Below are 25,013 nucleotides of genomic sequence, written 5' to 3' on the forward strand. Positions count from 1 at the left end.
CCCTTCTACAGGTTGACCTTGATCTCTGGGCGCTATTAGACCTTTCCTGAATATGGTCATTCCATTTAAATTTCCTGTCCAGAATTACTATCAGGTACTTAACTGTTCGATAAATATTTATTGTCTTATTTAGGAAAACCGGTTCCTCGAAAACTTCCTATTTCGTTTTTCTAGTGAACAGACATATTTTTTTCGTGTTAAAATTTTAGACCTCTCATTCTGGCCCAGTTGTTGGCTATTTCAAGAGCTGTTTCGGCCCTCTTGCAAAAATATCGTCTGCATAGCAGACTGGTAGAAATTCCTTGTAGGTTATAGTCCTTAACAGACTATTTATGTTAGTAACCCACAGTAGTGGTGATAAGATCCCCTCTGTGACGCTCCTTGACCAACTTTGTCTCTCTTTGTTACATCATATAGCGTGCAGCTTATCCATCTATTCCTTAGTATATAGTTTATCCAGTTCCTCAGGGCACAGGTCTATTTGAAACTCGTCTAAGGAGTGGATCGGGGTTTCAGTGTTGACGTTGTTGAATGCGCCTTCTCTTTCATTTCGAAGGTTCTTTTTTAGCTTCAAGTTTCAACCGAACTAGCTGTAATTTGACATTTGAGGTTCTCTGTGGTCACGAAACTTCTTCAGCAAAAAATGAACTAGCGGTAATTTGACATTTGAATTTTCAGTGGTCACGAAATTTCTTCACAAAAAATCGTTAACAGTGGTCTATGTTTTGGTATAGCTCCCATATAACGGAACATCCTGATTTTCGGTATTTTGAGGGGTTTGGCTACATTGTTTGACGGAACTACCCGTTATTTAACTTTTGGGGTTTTTCCACCAAAAATTTTAAAGTAGGTCGACACTTTAATATAGCCTCGTAGGTGGTACCTATCAACTAGCTGCACACATTTATTTATATTAGATAATTTAGGCTTTGGCGGGGGGTATTCATGTCGGAACATTTTTCCACCTACAATTGTGAACTGAAACTATTTATTCCATTTTAATTGAAACTATTTTATGGTGGAGGGTATAAAAAGTTCGGCCCGGCCGAACCTAACTGCTTTTTAATTGTTTATTTTTTTTTAATTTAAAAAGACGAGAGAAGTTATCAACGAATTAAAAATAAAAAAGAAAGAAGTAAAAAAAATATTTATTAATTTATTTAATTATATATTTATTCATATATTTATTCATATTTAATATAAGATAAATAATATGGAAAAAACATAGCATTAGCAGCAATGGCTATCAGCTAAAAAATAAGTTACAGTGTTTTTTATAAATGCACTAAAAAATAGAAAATAATTTTTCTCTTAGCTTCAATAAGTATATTCTTCTTCATTGTGACAAAATTGTGACAGAATTAAACGACACTAAGCGGTAAGCGTTTATTTCAGAGATCCCATCATGAAGAAGAGTATACTAATTGAGGCTAAGAGAAAAATTATTTTCTAGTTTTTAGTGCATTTATAAACACTGTAACTTAATTGTTTATTTATTTGTTATTGCTTGTAACCCAATGTCTGACTTTTAATATTCCTCTCTATCTAACATGACTACCACTACCCTTATATTCATATTAAACCTTTCATGGTTTTGATACCCTCTCAAGTTGCAATCAATTTTAAGTTTCCGCAAATAATTATTTTTATTGTCGAAGGAATAACCAAAATGATTTATTAAATGTGAACAACTTTTGAAATGCGGGTACCACCGCATTGCATGCGAGAAGCTACCAGTATTTCTCACATATGACGTGTGCTGTAAATGAAAAACGTTTCGAAAATTTCATCCCTTGGATTATTATATTTTTGTTTGTTTCATGGTTAGATAGGCGATGTCCTGGTGACAATATAAACTACTAAAATATATGTATAACACAACTGTAAATCGGGAAGTGCTGCTGGTAGAGTTAACATTATATATAGATTATTACATTACATTATATTTCAAATAATAAGCTGTGCGTCAAGGGAACTGTATCAGAATTTTTATTAGATTAACATTCATTGGGAAATTCATTTTTTTAATCATCATGAAATAACTATTCGAACTAAGTGTCAATGTGAAATAATGATTTCATTGACATTGAAAGAAAGTCAAGAAAATGACAAGAAGATGAATGAATAATCCATGATAATTAATTTGGATATCTTAGTAAGAAATAATATGAATTAAAAGAATGAATAAGGAAATAAATTGCATAGTATCATTATAGCTTATTGGACGTTTTTCATGTCTATAAGTGCAGCCGAATAGAGTTTTAGAAGAAATGAGAGGTGTATTAACCCTGGCAAAAAATAAACTATGTGTACAAGAAATTTGCACAGTTGACATTTTAACTAATGTCACTCATAAATGTAGTGAAAAGGTCATTTTGTTTTTTTATTATTGACTATTTTTAAGAGGTGAACATGAAGATTTCCTTTGTTTTCTGCCTGAATGCTCGTTTTCGTATTCATTGAAATCAGTTTACTTAATGCCATTTTTATGTGTGTTTTTGTTGTCAATATTTAAACAATTTTATTTTATTGTTACACTTTGATAAGAACGACGACGAAATTAATGGGCGCAAATATTCTCTCCATTATTTATGACTTTTTAAGTGATTTGCAGTTTATGACGACGAATATATATTTTTTATGACTAATGTTTTTGTATCGTGTTGCGCCAGCGAGCAATTGCTAAAGTTTCCTTATCAAAAACTATACAGTTTGCATTATCCACATACATTTCAAAACCAGTAAGGAAAGGATCAAAGTCGGGCGGGGCCGACTATATAATACCCTACACCACTGTGAATATGTAAAATATATATGGGAGCTAAATCTAAATCAGAACAGATTTTTGACATTTATTTGTAGACCAAATTCCGTCACATAGTCCAAATTTCATCAAAATTGGACATATATAGTGTGTTTCGTGCATCAAATACCTCAAATCGGTCGAAAATATATATGGGAGCTATATCCAAATCTGAGCTGATTTAGATATGATTTGGCACAGTTATTTCTAGACTAACCACCGTCACACATTCCAAATTTCATTGAAATCGGACAAATATAGCGTGTTTCATGCATCAAATACCTCAAAACTGCCTAAAATATATATGAGTGCTATATCCAAATCTGAACCGATTTCTATATATAATTTGGCACACTTATTTCTAGACTAAATTCCGTCGCACATTTCAAATTTCATTGAAATCGGACATATATAGCGTGTTTCGTGCACCAAATGCCTTAAATCGGTCGAAAATATATATGGGGGCTATATCCAAATCTGAACCGATTTCTATATAATTTGGCACACTTATTTCTAGACTAAATTCCGTCGCACATTCCAAATTTCATTGAAATCGGACATATATAGCGTGTTTCGTGCACCAAATGCCTTAAATCGGGCGAAGATATATATGGGGGCTATATACAAATCTGAACAGATTTTTTCCAAAATAAATAGCGTTCGTCCTGTGGCCAAAAAAACTATCTTCCCCAATTTTGATGCGAATCGGACAATAAATGCGACCTGTACTTTGTTTACAAAAATACATGGACAGACGGACAGACAGACGGACATGCGTAAATCGACTCAGAAAGTGATTCTATGTATATCCCTAAAAGGAACTATGGGTATATCTCGTTTCCTTTTGCATGATACAAACTAATGCACAAAGGCATAACACCCCTTACCACAAGGTGGTGTAGGGTATAAAAACAAAATATATTTTACAGTAAACCTAACATTGATTTACACTCAGAAACCAAACAGAATTTACATCAATCAATAAAAAAATTAAATTCACCAGTACTTAAATTCACAAGTACTTTTTCAATCAAAGAATTACCGAAATATTCCTGCGGTTGAACAAGTATCGTTTCATAAGAGATGTCAGAAATGATGAAAGTCAGTACATAGTGTCGGATTTGACATTTTCGGATTGCAAAACTATACTTATCCCAGGACTAACAAATCATAACCAATAAAGGTGGTGAATATTTCCAATGGATGCTTGTACATTCTTACATTTAATCTGTACCGAAAACCCAATATTGGAAAATACACAATTTTTGCAAATTTCTGGAGAAAGAAATAGCTATTTTTTGGAAACTTTAACAGATATTCTGTTCATTGTTTTTTTCTTAGGCAGGTAGGATTGTTGCCTTTAAGAAACGTTTTAATAAATTACCATAGTGTTTTCACAATTTGAGCTATTTTATTTTTCCTCACGTACAACATTTTAGTAAAATTCAAACTTTAGTAGTGTTCTACATTTATGGATCAATATGGAATAAAGTTAGGTAGGTGCTTCTAAAGACGCTTACTGAAATAAAGGGTGTGCACTGAATGAAAGAAAGAGTGCTTCTGTAGTCCCTTACTGAAACAAATGCTGCTTCTATAGACCCTTACTGAAAGAAAGGGTGTTTCTGTAGCCCCTTACTGAAAGAAAGGCTGCCTCTATGGACTTATTGAAAGAAAGGGAGCTTCTATAGATCCTTTCTGAAAGAAAGAGTGCTTCTGTGTACCCTTACTGAAGAAAAGTTTGCTTCTGTAGAACCTTACATACTAAAAGAAAGAAGCTTCTGTATACCCTTCCTGAAAGAAAGGTTGCTTCTGAAGCACTTACAGAAAGAAAGGGTGCTTCTGTAGACACTTACTGAAAGAAAGGGAGCTTATAGATCCTTTCTGAAAGAAAGGGAGCTTATAGATCCTTTCTGAAAGAAAGGTTGCTTCTGTAGACCCATACTGAATGAAAGGGTGCTTAAGGGTGCTTCTGTGATTCATTACTGAAAGAAAGGGTTCTGCTATAGATCCTTTCTAAAAGAAAGGGTGCTTCTGTAGACCCTTATTGCAAGAAAGGGTGTTTCTGTAGACCCTTACTGAAAGAAAGGGTGTTTCTGTAGACCCTTACTGTAAGAAAGGGTGCTTCTGTAGACCCTTACTGTAAGAAAGGGTGCTTCTGTAGACCCGTACTGAAAGAAAGGGTACTTCTATAGACCCTTCAAAAAAACAAGGTTTGGTTCTGTACATCCTTAAAGTAAGCCCATATATACGTTTTTACTCGTCCAGTTCCGTCCGTTTAGCACTTTTCTAAATTTATTGAGATGAGAGAGAACCCATATTCCCTTATTAATTATAGCTTTTTTACACAAGTGAACATTTTTAAGTATACTTTTTTAATTTTCTAATAAATTTTCAAAAAGTTATTTTTTTTTTTAATTTTTAATGCTTTTAATATTTTTATTAAATATTTCTATCGAATCTATTGGAAAAGAAATTATGAAAACATCTATCCGTTCTAAAGTTACAGAATTTTTTTTTTTGATCCGGCTATCACCAAACTCAATATGCTTCTTCCTCTCTGGGACCCTCATTACCCACCAACATTTCCAATACCAACATGAAAAATTTTCTTCCACCCAATCCGGCGGCGGAATATTATTCGACCATCACCAAAATCAATAGGCTTCTACCTCTGTACATCAACTCCCAAAATTCCCTGACGATCCTATCAAAATTGTGACCTGTAGCTTGATTACAATAAAGCAAAAAATGGGATGCACTACCGGCATTCGCGACATTCCGTCATTTGGTCACTTACGCCAACCTACTTTGCATCAATGTGAAGGAGATCTTTTCTTCTTCAATTGACGAGCCTTTTGGAATACCCTACTAGAAGCAGAGATATTCGCATATGTATAAAACATTCCGACCCCTGATTATTATCTGACCATCACCAAACTCAATAGAACTTTTCCTCTCTGGGACCCCAATATCGCCCAAAATTTCGTAACGATGCGATCGAAATTGCGATCGGTTGCGTGATTACAAAAAATGGGAAAATGTATTACCGACTATTGCGATATCTCAGTTGTTTGACCACCTACACCAACCTATTTTGCATCAATATAAAGGTGGGATTATCTACTTTTATAGTCAGGCTTTGCTTCTGGAAGCTCCCCAACCTAAGCTGAGGTATTCGTCATTCCATTAAAAATCGAAAAAATGAAAAGATGGGTTGGATTAGCGACTATTGCTATATCTCCGTTGTTTGACCCCCCACGACAACCTACTTTACATCGTTGTAAAGGAGATATGTTCTACTTCCATTGCCAGGTATGCCTTTTGGTAAAACCTTTATAGAAGCGGAGATATTCGCTTTGTAATAAGACATTGATTTTTTCTCCAAATTGGTAGGCTTGATGATCCGATCAAAATTGCGACCTGAAACTTGATTACAAGGTTTAAATGGTGCAATGGTATGCAAACCTGCCTTGCACTCAGAAGGTCTGCGGTTGATTCCCAGACCAGGCAACATCAAATTTTAAACGGTGGCAAAATACCCCTCAGTGTAGTGTTGACGAGTATTACAGCCATGTAAAACGTCTCTACAAGTTGTGTCGTAAGACACGCCGTTCGGGACTTGGGTCCCATATCATTGAGCTAATATGAATCGGGGTGTACTCATTGATATAAGAGAAGAGATGTCTCGCTTGTACCTTCTGGGATGTTTGTGGAACATTATAAATGTCTAAAAAATACAGAATGTTGTTGAAGCAACGCATATATGTTCGTTTGTGTATTATTTCAGTTATCAGGTTCTGGTTCCTCTGTATCCAGACTCAAGAATTCGCAACCTGGACTGATTGCTTCCATAAAGAATCAGGACATAGGTGAGTGGGGTTAGCTGGGCAGCTAAACAAATGCAGTGTGTCGTGAGGTCCCAATCCACATGCCGGCCATGTGTTGGGTATCGTGGCATCAATTCAGGCCCAATACGGCTGCATCGTCCGGATCTTAACTGGGCTAAAACCACTAGTGTTTGCCTTGTCAGATGGCGTTCTTCTGCTGCGATGGGATGGAGGGTGGTCTCCAAGTACGGCATACACCGAATATTTTGCGATAGTTTGTGGTCGGAATTAGTACACCATCGACCAATATGTTCAGTGAGAGCCTCATTTCTGCCGTCCTAGTGGTGAACAGTGTGGCAGTGGATTTAGCAGCGGATATTTTCATATTCCTCGAATGGAAGAACTGCACGAGGTCAGCTATGTAGACACTTAACCTATCACATATGCCATCGACCATAGGACCCGACGCCAAGATCGTACAATCATCCGCATACATTACGATCTGTATGCCGTCTGGTGGGTGTGGAATCTCAGAGAGGTAGAGGTTAAACAGTTCCGGAGACATCACCCCTCCTTGGGGAACTCTCTTTTTCACTCTAGGGGGTTTGGACTTCTTGTCTCTAAATTCCACAAACGACTAGCGTCCGCACATATAGTTGATTATACAACGTTTCAAACATGGCTGGAGAGTAGTCTTCTCTATATCCTCGAACAGCTTGGCATGGTTGACGGTATCGAGAGCCTTCGATTGGTCAAGAGACACCATGACTGTTCGGTCGCACAGCCTGTTCTGGTTCAGTCCTCTACTGATATGTGTCGATATGGCGTCTAATGCTGTTGTAGTACTATGCATTTTCCAAAATCCATGTTGCTGTAGGGCACCTGGAAAACAGCTTCTCATCGTGGGGAGGAGTTGTGCCTCTAAGATATTTGCAACTGGCAAGAGGAGTGAAATTGGCCTGTACGATTCCCCTCTACTGGCATTCTTGCCAGGCTTCAGTAGCAAGACCCTGCCAACATTCCAGGCTTCTGGTAGAATATGGATGGCTAACGATAGGTTGAGGACACTTGTTAAATACTCAACTCCGGATTCGAGAGTGATTTAACCGTTGCCCACAATTTACTTAATCCTGTACCAATGTTGCATTGCTTCAGGTGATCTAGCCACTTTTCCGCTTACCTGTCGACCAGCAGGTATGTAAAAAAGACAGAATTGCGGCTGTTCATTAATAAAAAAAATCATATTATCGATATCGGAAAGTGGGAAACACCATTTAGTCGACTGTAGCTTACATCTTCTTATGACTGTGTGAAAAGAACATAGTATGCCTATTATAGTACTAATATTTTTTTGCTTTTTTTTTCTTTCCAGGTAAGTGAAAAATCTAATGATTGTGGATAATTTTTTATTGCAACTATAATTGTGAAATAAAATAAAGTAAGTGGAAATTTAATTATTTTTCAAGAATATATATTTTTAAATAAAAATCGATGGTTTATATACAGGGAAAATCTTCCATTTCCGTCTTACACCCACCCACCAACAATAATATTTGCTATGTATTCCTACATGTAGCACATACGACTTCTCAGTTTTTTGTTGATTTTATTTCACAACAAAAAATATATATATATTTAAGTTCTATGTAAAATGCTCATTTTTCTCGCATCAATGACACTTACATTGATATTTATCCTCGGCTTGTTATCTTCTGCGCTCAACGGTTGGTAGTGTTACTTATATCATTGCCACAATTACCGGCATTTTTTCGACGATGTCACCCATTCATATACCATGTACATACATATTTATATGACGCATTTAAAAATAAAACATTTTTATGGTTTACGTCATTTACCAATGGCAGTTCGCTTGGAATTAGTCGTCAATTCAAGTTTTGTTGGCTTTTTGTTTCGGCACAGCTGAGCCTTCTTCTGCTGGTGGTTTTGTTGAGTGTGACACTCTTCACTTTAGGAAATTCCAACCCACAACCGGTGATATCTTGAAACACTTATGGGAAATGTTGCTGCGAAACATCATGCGTACATACATACATGTGTATGTACAATTATTGAATAGTCACCCAGTAATCGATTGCATGATTAACACTCTCGTTTTGTCTAATAAATGCCTACTACGGAGAAGGGAGTGAGTGCACTAAATATATCTTGGCTACAACAACAATTACGACGCCAGTGGTTTAGAAGAAATGGTATCATTCATGGCGAAAATTTGTCTGTAATTCATGTGCCTATGAGTGTACTACTCCCACGGATGGTGGACACAAGTCCAATGGAGACAATTAAAAATGTGTTGTCAACCAGACTTGGGTTTCTCTGTATGGTGTGATAATTAACGCTTGTTGAAATAGGAAGAGAGTACTTGTGATAATTTTATTCTGCTCTTATCTTATTGTGTTAAATATTTAATTGTGGGCTCTTACGATATTTCTTCACTCCTTGTTTTATTGTTTTTTTGATAAGTTTTTTATTTTAGGATTGTGTTAGATCATGATAACCACGGATGCAACCCACGCGTGGTCATTTTTCTACCAAAAATGAAAATCAATTGCTTTCGATATTTTTGGTGGAAAGTAATGGAATAAAGAATTACAAATCACTGCTAGTACAATAAACATCAGATCATAGTAACATAGTAACATTATATAAAAAACCGAACGTAATTTGTTGTATTTCCCTCAGGACAGGCCTCCGTTATTATGGAACAGCCCAGCAAAAATACACCTTACAAAACCTCTTACTGACACATGACAGTTTTATTGTGGCCAATTAATAATTATTAATTATGATAATTAATTAATAAAAATAATGGTTTAGTAAAAAATTTTGTTAGGGGGTATTTTTGGTGGGAGATCAATTGTTGGTAGCCATAAATACATATAAACCAAGAAAGGAAATAAGTAGTCTCGGTAGTAGGGAAGAAATAGAGAAAGGTGTTTTTTTAATTTGAAACGTATTTATATAATTTGATCACACTACCTTTTATGTGTTTGGGTTTGTCACAAAATAAGTTAATTTATCTTGTAAATTAAAAATTTTAAAATATTTAAATTAATTTTCTTTCGAGTTGAGCTGTTATGATCTAAGACGTGCATTTAACAATTAAAATATATTATTTTTCAACTACTTGTAATGTACAAGATAGGATATTTACATTACTTTGCAATGGGTATGCCGACCAAACAGCCCAAACAAAATTTGATTTTTTTTAAGAAACTTTGTACAAATTTTCCATAAAGTGTGGCAACTGTTCAATGATAACACATTTTTTATTATTTATATACTTTAAAACTGTCTCTGTTTATTTGTTATTGTTGTATTTAATCTATTTTGTTGTCAGCTTTATATTTTTATTTGTGAATGACTGATATTGGTTTGGTTGAAATTGAATGAGTAGCGCAACGACAAAAAAAGATGAATGACAGTTATCAGACTCTACCCTATAGAAAAACAACAAAGCCAAACTGACGTTCTCTCCGAATTACGAATTGTATGAACTCTACTTTTGTTGCATTCACATTTAGCAACATTCAACCACAATTTATTTTTTGGTTTTGCATCCATGTTGGGTTGAATTTAACATGGAGGAGGAGGGGATGAGAAGAGAATAATTCTATTTTGGTCAATGCAATTGTAGCTGTTTGTTAGAAATAATAGACAAAAAGTGTTAACAAATTTACCGAAACACTAGAAAGGTCATTCAAAGAAAGTTGTACCCTCCGTATCAAAGAAAAAGAGCTCAGAAGTCTACAATAGGGCAAACAATATTAAAATAAACCAAGAAAATAACAAGAACAACCAAACGAAATTCCTGGAAACTATTTTGTGAACAGGTGGGTAGCGTAAACGACGTTTCAAAAATCATACCATTTATATCCAAAGCTCATACACAAACCTAGCTTAGTGGTTGATGAAATGAAAAAAAAAATTGATGGGAACAATCTAAGAAACTCTAAGACTTCTGAAGAAAACGCACTTCTCGTCGAGCACTACGGCTCATCGGCAGAAGAAAATGTTTTCGTATCAGAAGAAGCGCCAAAAATCGATGGTCAAACAAGCCATCATAAGTTTCTTGTTATACAAAGCAGCAGGAACAGACCAGATCATACCGGCCCTACTTCAGAGTGATGTGTGGACTATATTTTGTCCAAGCCGTAGTGAGATTCCCTACCTCATTTTTTGAATTACCTACATATATTAAAATGTTTTTAATTTCGGTAAATAACCATATTTTTCGTTATATTAGCGACCAATAAAAAATAGTCGTAAAGTTCTACCCACAGCAATAGTGTTGTCAACTTTAATTTAAACTCTTCATTCATAATTTAGCATTTTAATTTTACCGATTTTTGTCGGTAACTCAATAAATGAGTTGTAGAATCGCTGTCCCAGAGATACAAGCACACCTGCACAAAAAAAATTGTGCAGAAAACAGTGAATTCAAAGCATTCGGAGAGGACGACAGGGCGTAGAAATTTTTAAACCCAAAAATTTAGCACGATCGTGACCCATCGTATTACAACTAGAGTTTTTCATCGGGAAATCCCGTCCCGGGAATTCCCGCTTTTCCCGCTCATTTTTCACTCCCGCAATCCCGATGCCAATCCCGGGAATTCCCGGGAAAAATTATATACTAAAAACGACCTTCAAACGGGTATATTCAGACATTAATTTGAAACATTTTGCAACATAAACATAAAATTTATTGCCATTCAATTAATAGCCTGTTTCTGTAAGACGAATTGAATTCAAATTCGTTCGATTTACTACCAAACTCCTATTGTTGTAGAAAAATTTTGTCTGATTGAAAACAAAAACAAATCAATAAACTGAAGTTTGGTAGTAGTTCGAAAAAATTTGACAAGGGACAAGGGAGACTTCTCTCATATCAATGAGTGCACACCGATTCATATTAGTTCAATGATATGGGACCTACAGTTTATCGCCGAGTCCGAACGGCGTGTCCAAGACACCACTTTTGTAGAGAAGTTTTACAAGGCTGAAATACTCAGGAAATGTACCCAACTTTACTGAGGAGTTTTGCCACCGTTAAATAGAGTTTGATATTGCCTGGCCGGGGATTCGAGCCTACGACTTTAGGCGTGCAAGGCATACCATTGCACCACGGTGGCAACCAATTCAATTAAAATATTCTTTATAAATTGATCAGAAATGAAGTATTACGTAGGGGGAATGACACTTAAAGTAGGACAGTTTCTTTGGAAAATTTTCAGAGTATTGAAATGAACTGATTGCTGTTCGTTTACATTTGTCAATGGTTCAGAGTACCAAAAGTAAACAATCAAAATAAATTAACAGTGCTAGTCGATAAGAAAAGTAAACCCGACAAAAAATATTCAGATTTCATTTATCTAAATATTATTAGTTCAAAAACAAGTATAAAATTTGAAAACGCCAAGAAGATGGATAGCTTTTGTCCTTTCCAGTTTCTTATGGACATTGTTATAGACGAACAACGGGATTTTAAAATTTATTTGACAGACTTTTATTTTTCTCAGGAGGTCCACAATATTTGTTTTCATTTTATAACATTTTCTCTTAAGAAGAGATTAAATTGACTTCGGTTAATTATTCTATACCTTCAAAGAGCAATATACGAAACGACAAAAGAAAGTCTGAAAATAGCATTTGAAGCCGATGTGCTAAAATAGCTAGTGGATTTTGGGTAGGTTAATCCATTTGTGCCGTCCCCACCAGGTCAAAAATATAATTCATAGCGTAAGGTTGTATTTATGATATTCCGATTGTTGGTATAACTTATATTCAATCAGGTAATTCCTGTAGACGTAAACAGGGAGCTAATTGAAGTGCTAAATGGTAGATTTTTATCTTCGACATAACTGCTTTCGTGTCTCTAAAATGTACTTTACGATGATATTATATATGAGCGGGAATTCCCGGGAAATCCCGGGATTGAAAAGTAATTCCCGATTTCCCGGAAAATGAAAAGGACCGGAAAAAGAAAAACACTAATTACAACGTGTCGTCAATTTTACAAAACAGGAAACTCATGCACTGTCAAAAAAAGGAAATTCGGCACGACACGGTGTTTTCTAGAGAAGGCACAAACAAGCACTAGTCACGGCACGGCACGCGCCCCCTATGGTCCATACGTCTAACGATTTTGTAATCTTAAAATCCGGAAACCTCCTTGCATATACCCTCTAAATTATGACTTAAGAGAGGGAGGGAGGGTATACACTTTGATAATGTAAAAAAAATACCTCATCGGCTTAGACCATTTGCAGTAAATATTTTCCGTTTTGAAATATTTTTCCTAGTGATACTTTTTTATTAGTTACTAGCTATTCGTTATGTTCGCACTCATGAATGTAAACAAAACGATCAACGGTCAACGTGGGTTATGTTTCGTTTTACATTGTTCCTATGGAAAGTACGAAACAAAACCATTGGAAATGTTTCATAAAGTATTTTTACGTACGCTGATATTCCCTGACAATTTCGGGAAAATCGGTTCATTAGTTTTTGTAGAAAAGATTAAAATTGAAAAAGTGGTCGTGGTCAAATTTCCTTTGCTTAAAAAACTAAGTTGGGTTATTACGAATATTTCAAAAAATATCAAATCGTTTCAGCCGTTTTCAACTGATGCAATTACCAATGAACAATATTTGATTTTTATTTATAAAGATATAGCATTTTTAAAAAATGGGGTGTAGGGGAAGTTCCGCCCCTCCGAAATTCAAAAAAATATACCCTATTTTCACCGGGGGTCATTCCTGTATATTCCCGGAAAATTTCAGGGTTCAGCAGCAATCGGTTCAGCAGTTTTTATAAAAAAAATCAAATTGAAATAAAGTGGGGGCAAAAGTGAGCGTGGTCAATTATAAAGATTGGACATTTTTAAAATCTTTCGGAGGAGATTTTTTAATTTTTTCGGGCACTTTTGAGGTTATGTAGAAATCTTCATCCTGTTTTTATAACAATTAAGTCTGTCCCATACCTGTTTTGCTTTTATGACAGCCTAAATCAGACAAATCAAACTGTGTAAAAATCGTGAAAATGGAGACTAATACAATATTGTATTATTTGGTGTTTAATATTGAATAATGAAAATTTACTGTGTTTACTTTGTCTCTTGTCTACATGTTCTTCCCTATCTTTTTTAATTTCTTCACCCCCAAGGGTTGATTTTCCCCTAATCTATCAACAGGTGTTGTTGTAGGGTGTCTACAATAAATTTTTATTTTGTGCAACATGGCACTATGCAACAACTACCGTTCCGTTTGTATTGTTGTTATATTGTCTCCCACCAATACATTATAAATATTCCAAGTTGGGTTTTCTCTGAGTATTTGATTTGGTGGTTGGCATTACATTGTTGGTGTCTTGGGACTTAGGTCGCTTAGAGAGGTGCCTTTGGTGATAAGAGCACATAAATATTAGACATTTGTTTTTGTGTTTTTTTTTTTTTGATTCGTTGTGTTCACATTTATAAAGATTACAGTTTGTTGGTTGAGAATAATCTACTCCTGCCCAGAAATGTATACCCTATAGCTCGCACACACTCAAGCGCAAAGTAATAACTACATGTTGTACACTCTCAACCGCTGATAAGAAATGTCAACAATTGAGGTACAGATGGAGTACCGTGACAAAGGAAGAAGAGAGGGGGAGGGTATGGTTAATATAACTCTGACGGGGGCATTTTTTTTTATAAATGAAATTGAAAAAAAAGAATGAAAACAAAACACTTGGTGTAATATTGAAATGTAACACCACCAGCCACTCAGTTTATGATCTACACAAAAAATCGATTTTCAAAATTCATTTCTTGAAATTTGTTTATTTTTTACGATCTGCTGAGTGGCTTCAAATGTGAAATTCAAACAAAATGAACAGTCGAGTTTGAGTTCTTATCTGTTGCCGAGATAAGGAAGGCTAAATCCTCAAGTAATCTTTATATTAGATATACAAACTAAGCAAAGAAGGGAGGGAAGTGGTGTCGTTTGTATCTGGTGTGTGAGTGTTAAAATCAGTCTAATCAGTTGTTGTTCAAAAGTTGAGATATTAGAGACGATAAGAATGTGCCCGACATCTTTAAATGTCAATTACTTTGAAGTAGTGTAGTTGTATTTTCTTCATGAGTTCAAAGGGCAGCAACAACACTAGCAAGACTATGATGTTAGGACGAAGAAAAGGGATTTTGGAATTAGTTTGGTATGGAATAAAGAAGTTAATTTGTGAAATACGAAAACTGTCACAGCTTGAATGGACATGACACGAATTTCCCACTTATGAATTGTGTCAATAATAATAAATATGTCTATTTGGTATCCACCATTATAATTTAGTGTTGCAGAAATTCTAAACGAAGATTTTTATCAATCCCTGCTGCTTCGCTGGGAATATCGGAAATTGTCCTGCCAACCAGCAAAACCGACACCGAAGCCGAATATCCGAGGTGTCCGTGTAATTCTCTGTATTTGCAGCGATCTGCAGTGAAATTTTGCAACTTATTTTTTGGTTACCGAAAGAAATCGGTAAGACAAATGTGCTTTGTAGGAGGGTCAAAACGGCTCTTAAAATAACTTACAACTGGGCAAGACCAAGAGGTCTAAATGTTAACCAGAAATAAAACGGAATTTTATCTATTCACTAGAAAAACGAAAGTAGGAGCTTTTGAAGAACCCGTTTTTCTAAGTAAGACAAACATTTCCCAAACAATTAAGTGCCTGGAAATAATTCTAGTTTCATATCTAGAATTATTTCCAGGCACTTAATTGTCAATGGAATGACCATATACAGGTAAGGGTTAATAAAGTCCACAGCGTACGAAAAAGAACTTCATGAAACGCTTGCAAACGTTTCGTTTCGTATATTTCCATAAGAACGAAACATGACCCAAGTTGACCGAACTCGCTGTTTAGTGTCATTTTCTTTACATTCGAGAGTTCGAACAAAACGAAAAATTAAAAGTTCTCAACTCATAGAAAACGAACCCGTTTGCAAACGCTTCCTGGTTGATTCAAACATCCACCGCAGTATATTTCAAGTATGCGATTCTATCTTATACGGTTGTTAAACAATCAAAAGTGTGTGTGTCTGAATGTGTCATTGATTTTTCGGCACAGCAAATGTTTGCAAACTATTCGTTTTGTTTCATTCGGAACAGCAAGACGAAGTGCGTTTCAGCAATCGTGCAGTTTTGTTCTTCTTCAGTTGAACAGTTTGTGGTTTTGTTTTGAGAACGAAAATGAAAAGTTTGTGACTTTGTGTGAATGGTATGGAAATCGTTTCGTTTGTTTGCGTTCGTAGATAGGATCAAAATGATCCTAGGATGATACACTGATTATAAAGAAGCGTTATTAGGCCGGTCCTAACATACGCAGCTGTGGTATGGTGCACAGCTATGCAATGTGAAAATATTACAAACAGTCTAAAGAATGTGTTGCCTAAGTATTAGCTGAGCATTGAGACTACACCAACTAGGGCTTTAGAGATTTTTTTTGTCCACCGCATAGAAATTCAGTAAGGTATGAAGCAGCCATTGCAGCTGTAAGACTTACGACGATGAGCGAGTGTATCCAAATAGGCCACCAAACTTACCACCAAAACATACTAAGGGTCACAACGGGTGAGTCAATAGATCATAGTGTAACAGTGATATACCTGAAACAAGTGAATTCGCTTTATATGAACATCCTGACTGCCATCGTAAACTTCCTGACGAACAGTATATCAGCTATTTAAAGCTATAACAAGCAAGACAGGGAAATCAAAAACTGTCTTGAAGTGTAAAACGTCAACGAACGAGTATTCCAAGCACGGATCGGTAAATATTATACGGGTAAATAATGCTAAGCTTTTGAAAGTACATACGCGTCTAGAGTTGAAGGCATGGGCAAAAAAACGCTCGTAGATCCTTCTGGAATATTGAGGAGTAAAGAAAAGGCACATAAATCCTTTTGGGAAGCCCAGACGAGGACAAAACAAAATAACTACTTTTAATAAGTAAAAAGATACCTAGCGCTACAAGCGTACCTGCACAAAATAGGTTGTGCAGAAAACAGTGAATGTAGAGCATGCAGAGATGACGTAAACGTAGGAACACTGTATCTGTCATTGCCCAGATTTCGCGACTTTGAGAACCTAACTCCTGGGAGACGACACTATACAAGAACTCAAGCAAATTAGGACAAGCGAGTTCAAAAGCCTAAGAGATTATTTCAATGGTAGAGAATTTCTTAAATGTCGAAATTTTTAAGACTTTCGAAATTAGAGTGCACAACAGGCCTACCTACCCTACGTTCTCAACCTAACCTAGCTCAATAAAGCAAAATATAAAGAATTGATGTTGGTATTGTAAAGTGAGGGCTTTGGTGGCAAGAATGACACCTTGTAGAGCCATTTCCATACTGTCTTGGATGAAGTCTCTTGCTGGTTTATGACTTTGTTGCATTCGTAGCAATTTATCGGATCGGATATCGATGCCATCATCCCAAGTATGGTGTCATGGATGTTCTTATGATGCACAACGTAAAGTCCTTCCGAATGGAACCGCCTGCACGATTATCCTATTTTTCTCCGTTGTTAAAGGAACAATATCTATTTATTTATTTTATTTATTTATTTATCAACTTTACAATAATTCTAAGCCATCGGGCCAATTTAAATGAATTACATTATAGTACATATGTGTATGTTATCACTACTCCGAGTGCATATAAAACTAGGTATATGATATAATCCTATAATTACAAATACTCCAAGCCATAAGGCTAAACAAAAATACAAATATTTATATTCCCACTACTATTTTTGTCACAACTTTTATTAGTTTTGTTCGACCACATCTCCATCAATTGTAAAATCAATCAAAATTGTAAAAATCACTTAAAATACAAATCGAATATGATCTCCTAACTATTGTTGATGTGATCATACATATTGTTAATGTGACCAATGACATGATTGATTCAATACTTTGTATTATCGACGTGATCACATTCACAAGAAAAATGACAAAGCTTTGAATTATGGAAGTGAATTATATTAATATATTCATATTCACAGATAATAGTGTCCACTATGGTCAAAAGCTATTGTTGTAGGGACAATATTATATACCGATTCAGAATCTGACAATATTTTTACAATATACATTTTGCTCTTGAAATATTATCAGAACAGTGTCGATATGACTGGTGTCCATTGCAATATCACGTTCTAAATCCAGAAATAAAATATTCCTTCTAGGGTAGTACATAACTTGAATTTAATTAAAAAAAAAAAAAAAAACAAAAAAAACAAAATAGAAAACTATTTATTTTTTAAAGATAGACATGATCTAGGATTTTTAGTTGACTTATAAGACAATGCCGGAAAACAGATATCAACCAAGGATTAAATTTCTTTATGAGATACCCAGCAAAATACTCATTACAAAACCCCTTACTAATCCATTAATTTTACACTTTTTGGATTGTAACGAATTTTTTGGTTTAACGACTTTTGGAAACTACTTACATATTTTGGGTTGCCACCGTGGTGCAATGGTATGCACACCCGCCTTGCACGATGAATGTCTGGGTTCGATTCCCAGACAACATGAAACTTTCAACGGTGGCAAAAAATTCGCCTCAGTGTAATGTTGGCGATATTTCCTGAGTGTTTCAGCCATGTAAACCTTCTCTACAAATGGTGTCTTAAGACACACCGTTCGGACAACTCGACGATAAACAGCCGTATGTCCCATATCATTGAGCTAATATGAATCAGGGTGCACTCATTGATATTAGAGAAGTCTCCCTTGTCCTTTATGGGATGTTTGTGGAGCAATAACCAATTTAAAATAGTGTTTTAATAATGGGGTTTGTTATTATTATTTTTGCTAGGCACATTTTATTGTTGGATTTACTAAGTGATAATCTCTATATATAAACATGTACGTTTAGACTACATTTATATATATATTCAAAAAAATACGTAATATTCTACATTTACACAATTTCCAATAAAAATGTGTACCTAGGGAGGGAGAGCACAACCTTTTGTCATCATTATGTACGAGAATGGTATCTCATAGATCTATCTACGTCAGAGACAGAGGTGAGGCTGATAGGGAAGAATTAGACAAACAAGTTCAAACCTCGCATCACAAAGTTTCAGGAATTAGCGTGCAATGCTTCTTGATAAACATTGAAATACGCTTGTCGTCTATAAATGCCTGGTGCCTGCTGCCGTCTCTCGATGCTACCTACCTACCTAGCCTTCCATTCCATTTGAAATATTACGAAACAAAAATCTATAAAAGAACAAAAATCATTGAATTTTGAATTCTTTTTGTTGTTTTTATAATTTGACTGCCAAGAGAAGATCACGTCCTATAACAACAATAAAATGATAGCACTTCTACCTGCTGCTGTTGGCTTGGTTGTTGCTTAATAATATAAAACCACATAAAAGCAGTTAAGAAGCAGAGAAAAAAGAAGACAAAGACGACGACAACAATAACAACAGCAACATTGAATCATCATCAATAACCCCCAACAACAAACAGCCGACAACATTGAACACAAATTGAATTTTGTAGAACTGGTTTCTTAGCATCCGTCCAAGTTTACAAGTAGAATGGCGCAACGAAGAATATATACTATGTATGTATGTGTTGAGAATATACGTCGTTCTGTCCATCTTCTCATTTGAGGCGAATGACAAACGTACGCGGACATACGATAGTCAATCGATCCGATCTATACCTTGAAGTTGTGACGCGATGTGTACATTAATACAATTTGGTTTGTTGTATATGATCTTGAAATTATTTCAATTCAAAATCACTAATTTGCTAAGAACACCAACTTTACTCCTCCGACGACGACTCTACCTTACTACCACCATCCGACCAAGAACAACGACAACAACAATAGCAGCAGCACAAATAAACACATGTTAATAAATTATAATGAATTCAATTTTGCAGGTTTCTTTTTGTCTTTTTGTTGCCTTTTCATCTTTTTTGATTTTGCTGTTGCCCATCACTTGTTCGTTTGTTTATCCATCATGTCCGTAAAGCGTTGTGATCAAGCGTTGTTTGTTACTGGTACGTGAGCTTTATTTTTGTTAGGCGAATTATTTGTTTAATGTACATACACACATTTTTGGCAGTTTTTGTTTCTCATTCATATTATTTGTTAAATACGCCATAAAAAACGCCGAATGGAGAATGTACGAGGTGAGGCGACATGACTATTAAAACTAAGGACGACCTTGCCAGTTTGGGGGAGTGTTAAATTAGCCATATATATTTTTTTTGAAAATTAAACCTTCATTTGCCCATTTAAAGATTTTTAAACAATGTTTCAAATATGGAAAAAAATGAATGAATGAAAATACCCCCTTAGTTGTTTTTTACGCTGTCGCCTGTTTGTGTAAGAATTTTTATTTCTAAGAAATTCTATGAAATAACGATTTCCAAAATATTTATGAGGTTGTGACATCGAATGATGTTTAAAAACTTTTCAGATTTTTGAGGAGGAAAAGAAAACCATGTCCATCTGCAGCTAGATAACTATATTGTTGCGGAATTTAGGTTTAACTTAGCTCCGTGTAGACGTTGTTTTATTCCCCGATGCGATTTGTACCAAATAAAACGAGGATTCGTTTTAGATTTCGTTTCTACAATGCTTTATTGACGTTACCCGGGCAGGAGTTTATTTCTCTACTAAGCACAAAGCTTATCTCTCGTAAGCACACAGCTTTACTCTATTCAGATTACTCTTTACTGAGCTTACAATGACGGTTTTGAGACGCGGTCTAAATTGCAACTCAATCACCCACCCGCTACGCCCCCGTATTTATACTAGCATGCTTATGCATAGACTGTTCTAGCATCCTTCATCTGGGAGGTTATCCAATTTTCAAACGAGATCCAGATGTACATACACACATAGGCTGACATCCGAAACGTCAGTTGCTTTGTATTCGTGCATGGAACTAGAGGTTCTTAGATCGAATTCCATACTAGAGTAATTTTATAAAATTTCAGTAGTGGGGAACTCGATCTAATAACCCCTATTTTCATGCACGAACACCAAGCAACTGATATTTCGGAAGTCAGCCATACTCGTATACAAACCGACGAATGCATGTAAACAACTAATGGGGCAGAGGTAATAAACACAAGGGAGTAGGAGGGATTACAAGGAATGACGTTACAATGTAGAAGGATAACTGGATAGTCAAAATAAATGATAGACGGAGGGAGTGTACAAAAACAATAAACTAAGTAAAAAGTGAAAATTAAGACTACGCGGTAATTTTATGATTGTTGTTGTTGCAAACCTGATACAAATATACTAAATGTTTAATAAAATTTTACATTATAATTCAATTTCTTAAATTAGCTGAAATTTATCTAAATTTAAAAAAATTACAATGCAAAACTACTTACTTTACTCCTTACTAAGTAATGAGTATGGTGGCACAGATCGTGTGTGTCTGGCTACATAATTGAAAGTTGTGTGTTAAACGCTCACAGCCGGCAAACAATATTTTATCAGGAAAATTACAATGAGGAAAATTACAATGTAAGCGTATGCGTGGCACAGTGTGTAGTGTGTTTGGCTATGAATCAGAAAGAAGTTCGCAAGCTCAAATCCAGCAGAGAGCAGAATAAAAATGTGGAGTGTATTCAAATTGAACACAAATTCACCTCAACTGTTCAAAAATGAGAACATACATATGTTTTTTCATCTTATTTTTCAATTTCTGGTGGCCAAAGAATAATTAGATATTCAGTTCCACATGCCCTAGTTCAAATAATGAATTATTAGGGCGACTTATAAGTAGTTACGACCACCAAAAAGTACTATAAAATCCCTTATTTGTTATTGAGTTCTATTGCTGGGTACCGATTATAGGGCAAAAATAGTCCCTCAGTGCAATATTATGAAACGACCTACAACAGAGCACTCTATTGTATAGTAGTATTGGAATGACATTATTTTACTAATTGATAGATATTATTCTCTACTGTCATAATAAATCCCAAAAACTCTTTCAAACCCATGTGGAAATTAAACCCCTACTGGATGAAGAAGCATGCATGCTTTGACTCGTTATCTTCTTGGAGTGTCCATCTAAGTGGCATATCTTCTTCAGCATAAGGCAATATCACGCCTTTTAATACGTTGCGATACTTGCAACGATCTATAATTCCATTAATTTTATGAATTGTTCTCTTGCCCCGAGAAAATATCCCAGACCATTTTACAGTGCCTTTGCAATATTTAGGATTTAACTGTTAAACTTAGATTTATATAGAACAGCACAGTTCTCCATTTTTGGACACTCCAATTCAGGTGGGTCTTGGAGAACTCAAGTCAAGCTTTTTCAGTCTTTGACGATATGAAAGTTGTCTGCTGTTCGTTGACTGAATAAACCGGCCTCTACCGCACTTCTGTGAATCGTTCTTTAGCTAATTTTTAAATCTAAGCTATTTGGTATTTGACCAGAAGATGCCTCAATTTCTGGTGGCCAAAGAATAATTAGATATTCAGTTCCACATGCCCTAGTTCAAATAATGAATTATTAGGGCGACTTATAAGTAGTTACGACCACCAAAAAGTACTATAAAATCCCTTATTTGTTATTGAGTTCTATTGCTGGGTACCGATTATAGGGCAAAAATAGTCCCTCAGTGCAATATTATGAAACGACCTACAACAGAGCACTCTATTGTATAGTAGTATTGGAATGACATTATTTTACTAATTGATAGATATTATTCTCTACTGTCATAATAAATCCCAAAAACTCTTTCAAACCCATGTGGAAATTAAACCCCTACTGGATGAAGAAGCATGCATGCTTTGACTCGTTATCTTCTTGGAGTGTCCATCTAAGTGGCATATCTTCTTCAGCATAAGGCAATATCACGCCTTTTAATACGTTGCGATACTTGCAACGATCTATAATTCCATTAATTTTATGAATTGTTCTCTTGCCCCGAGAAAATATCCCAGACCATTTTACAGTGCCTTTGCAATATTTAGGATTTAACTGTTAAACTTAGATTTATATAGAACAGCACAGTTCTCCATTTTTGGACACTCCAATTCAGGTGGGTCTTGGAGAACTCAAGTCAAGCTTTTTCAGTCTTTGACGATATGAAAGTTGTCTGCTGTTCGTCGACTGAATAAACCGGCCTCTACCGCACTTCTGTGAATCGTTCTTTAGCTAATTTTTAAATCTAAGCTATTTGGTATTTGACCAGAAGATGCCTTAGGATCATTTTAAAAGAGTATGAACAATATCGTCCAATGTTGTGGTATAGCCCATTTGTAGTTGTACCTCCTGATTGGTATCGGTATTTTGAGGATTCAAGCCACAATTTCCTACTAAATTAGCTGTAATTTGGTACTTAGGGGTTCCTAGCGGCCAAAAAACTTTTCCACCATTTTTTTTTAAATTCTGAATTCCTTTAGTTTGTGTTTTTTAATAAGAAGATATAAAGAAATAAAACGAAAAAAAAAAATGTACTCAAGGGGTGCTTAAGTTTTGGCCGATGCTGTGCTGTCGGATAGAAATTTTACGATGTGCAAAGTATGGACCAACTCTCGGTTACTGCCTTCGAGAGTTATCGTGAAAACTTTTGAACATTTGTGGGGAAGTGGACCGATATGACCCATCTTCGAACATAAACCATGTTTTGGACCCAACCGATGATTCATTCTGGAGTTATCGTGCGTTACAGCCAGCCAGACGGACCGTCAATCGACTCCAAATTGTCGGAAACGGATTTCGTCCAAACATACATGTGGTCTAAAAACATGATTTCGATGAGGTACATTTGGTCCGTATAAATGTGTATATTAGGGTGACCCAAAAAAAAAATTTTTTTAAAGGTCTACCCCCTTTTTTCCATTTGATGCAAAAACCAAATATATGAAATTAATGGCGATCGTTTAACGTTAACCCATGTCACCTGGGCGATCTTTGTTTCCATAGTAATTTGTACAGCAGCGTTTGTGGTCCAATCTATGAAAAAAAATTTGTTGTGACTTAAAAACGAATTCTACAAAAAATACTAAAAATAGAATCGAATTTTGATATTCCTATATAGGGCCCAAATCGGACCTAAAATCGACCAAATATGCATAAGGGAGCTACATATATCATAATTTTGCCATCGTACTCATTACTTAGTAATAAGTAAAGTAAGTAGTTCTTTGTCTTGTAAATTGTATAATATCCCATTATTTTTCAACTTACTGATAATGCAGAAAGTAGCTTTGTTTACCGTGGTGCAATGGTATGCACACCCGCCTTGCACGCTGAAGGTCGTGGGTTCGATTCCCCGGCCAGTCAGCATCAAAAATTTTCAACGGTGGCAAAATACCCCTCAGTAATGTTGGCGACATTTTCTGAGTATTTCAGCCATGTAAAACTTCTCTACAAAGTGGTGTCTTAAGACGCGCCGTTCGGACTCGGCGATAAACAGCTAACATGAATCGGTGTGCACTCATTGATATTCCCGTATAGGATGTTTGTGGAACAATTTTTAGCTTTGTTTACATAACTTTGTAATGGGTTAATTGGCGGAACATGCATGTGGGTACTTAACATTAAGCTGCATCGATGTCCTCAATGCATGCGATCATCAACGTTATTCTACAAAAATAACTTGATTTTCAATTATTAGTTTTTATTTTCAAATTGTTTTCCAAGGTCAAAATAATTTTGTAAACTCTTCTTCTTGGCCATTTCATTTAACACTTTTGGTGTTGGTAATGCTGCAGCAATAACTGTTTCAAAGATTTCTATTTGTACTGAAGTTGGACATCATCATTAACCAGAGGCTAAAAAAGAAGAAGAGAACAACAGCAACAAAATTAAGACATTTGAAATTCTTAATTATATTTTTTCAATCATGTTTGAAACAAAGATTGATACAAATAACAAAATTGTGAAAAAGAAGATGAATACCAAAAATGAAGTGATGGCAACTGTAAATTGAATGACATTTGTTGCTTAAAACATGGAATGAAAGAAAAACAAAACAAAATATGAAAAAAAAAACAGAAGAAATATAATTTACATAATATCCATTGATTGAGGTCTAGGTCGAGTTGAGCACATTCATCGCTCAAGACTCGTACGACTGACTGACTAGCTAGCTCGTCTCTTCTTTACACCGGCAGACGGACGGACGATCAGTGTTTATTGTTGTCTTTGTGTTAAATTCGTTAAATATTATTATCAACGACAAAACTATAGCTTTTGACCATGTTTGTTAATGTGTGTGCGTGAGTCGTTCAGTTTTTTTTATCATTACTTTTTCATCACACCATCCATTCGAACCTTTAAAGCTGTTGTTT

General features: G+C 35.4%; 1 protein-coding gene and 1 long non-coding RNA gene across 2 annotated transcripts in view; one reads left to right on the forward strand and one right to left on the reverse strand.

Moving 5' to 3' along the window:
• The window catches only part of Tis11 (Tis11 zinc finger protein), a 129,315-nt gene that overhangs the window by 54,590 nt on the left and 49,712 nt on the right, over nucleotides 1-25,013 (forward strand). The gene's annotated exons all lie outside the window — the stretch shown is intronic.
• LOC141397828 (uncharacterized) lies at nucleotides 18,966-24,714 on the reverse strand. Its single transcript, XR_012411522.1, has 3 exons — nucleotides 23,083-24,714; nucleotides 22,200-23,042; nucleotides 18,966-21,443 (listed from the first exon to the last, which is right to left on the reverse strand). It is a non-coding gene; the product is annotated as an uncharacterized lncRNA (long non-coding RNA).

Source organism: Musca autumnalis, unplaced genomic scaffold (genome assembly GCF_047663935.1).
Source record: "Musca autumnalis isolate F117 unplaced genomic scaffold, ASM4766393v1 scaffold_3, whole genome shotgun sequence".
Taxonomy (NCBI): Eukaryota; Metazoa; Arthropoda; class Insecta; order Diptera; family Muscidae; genus Musca; species Musca autumnalis.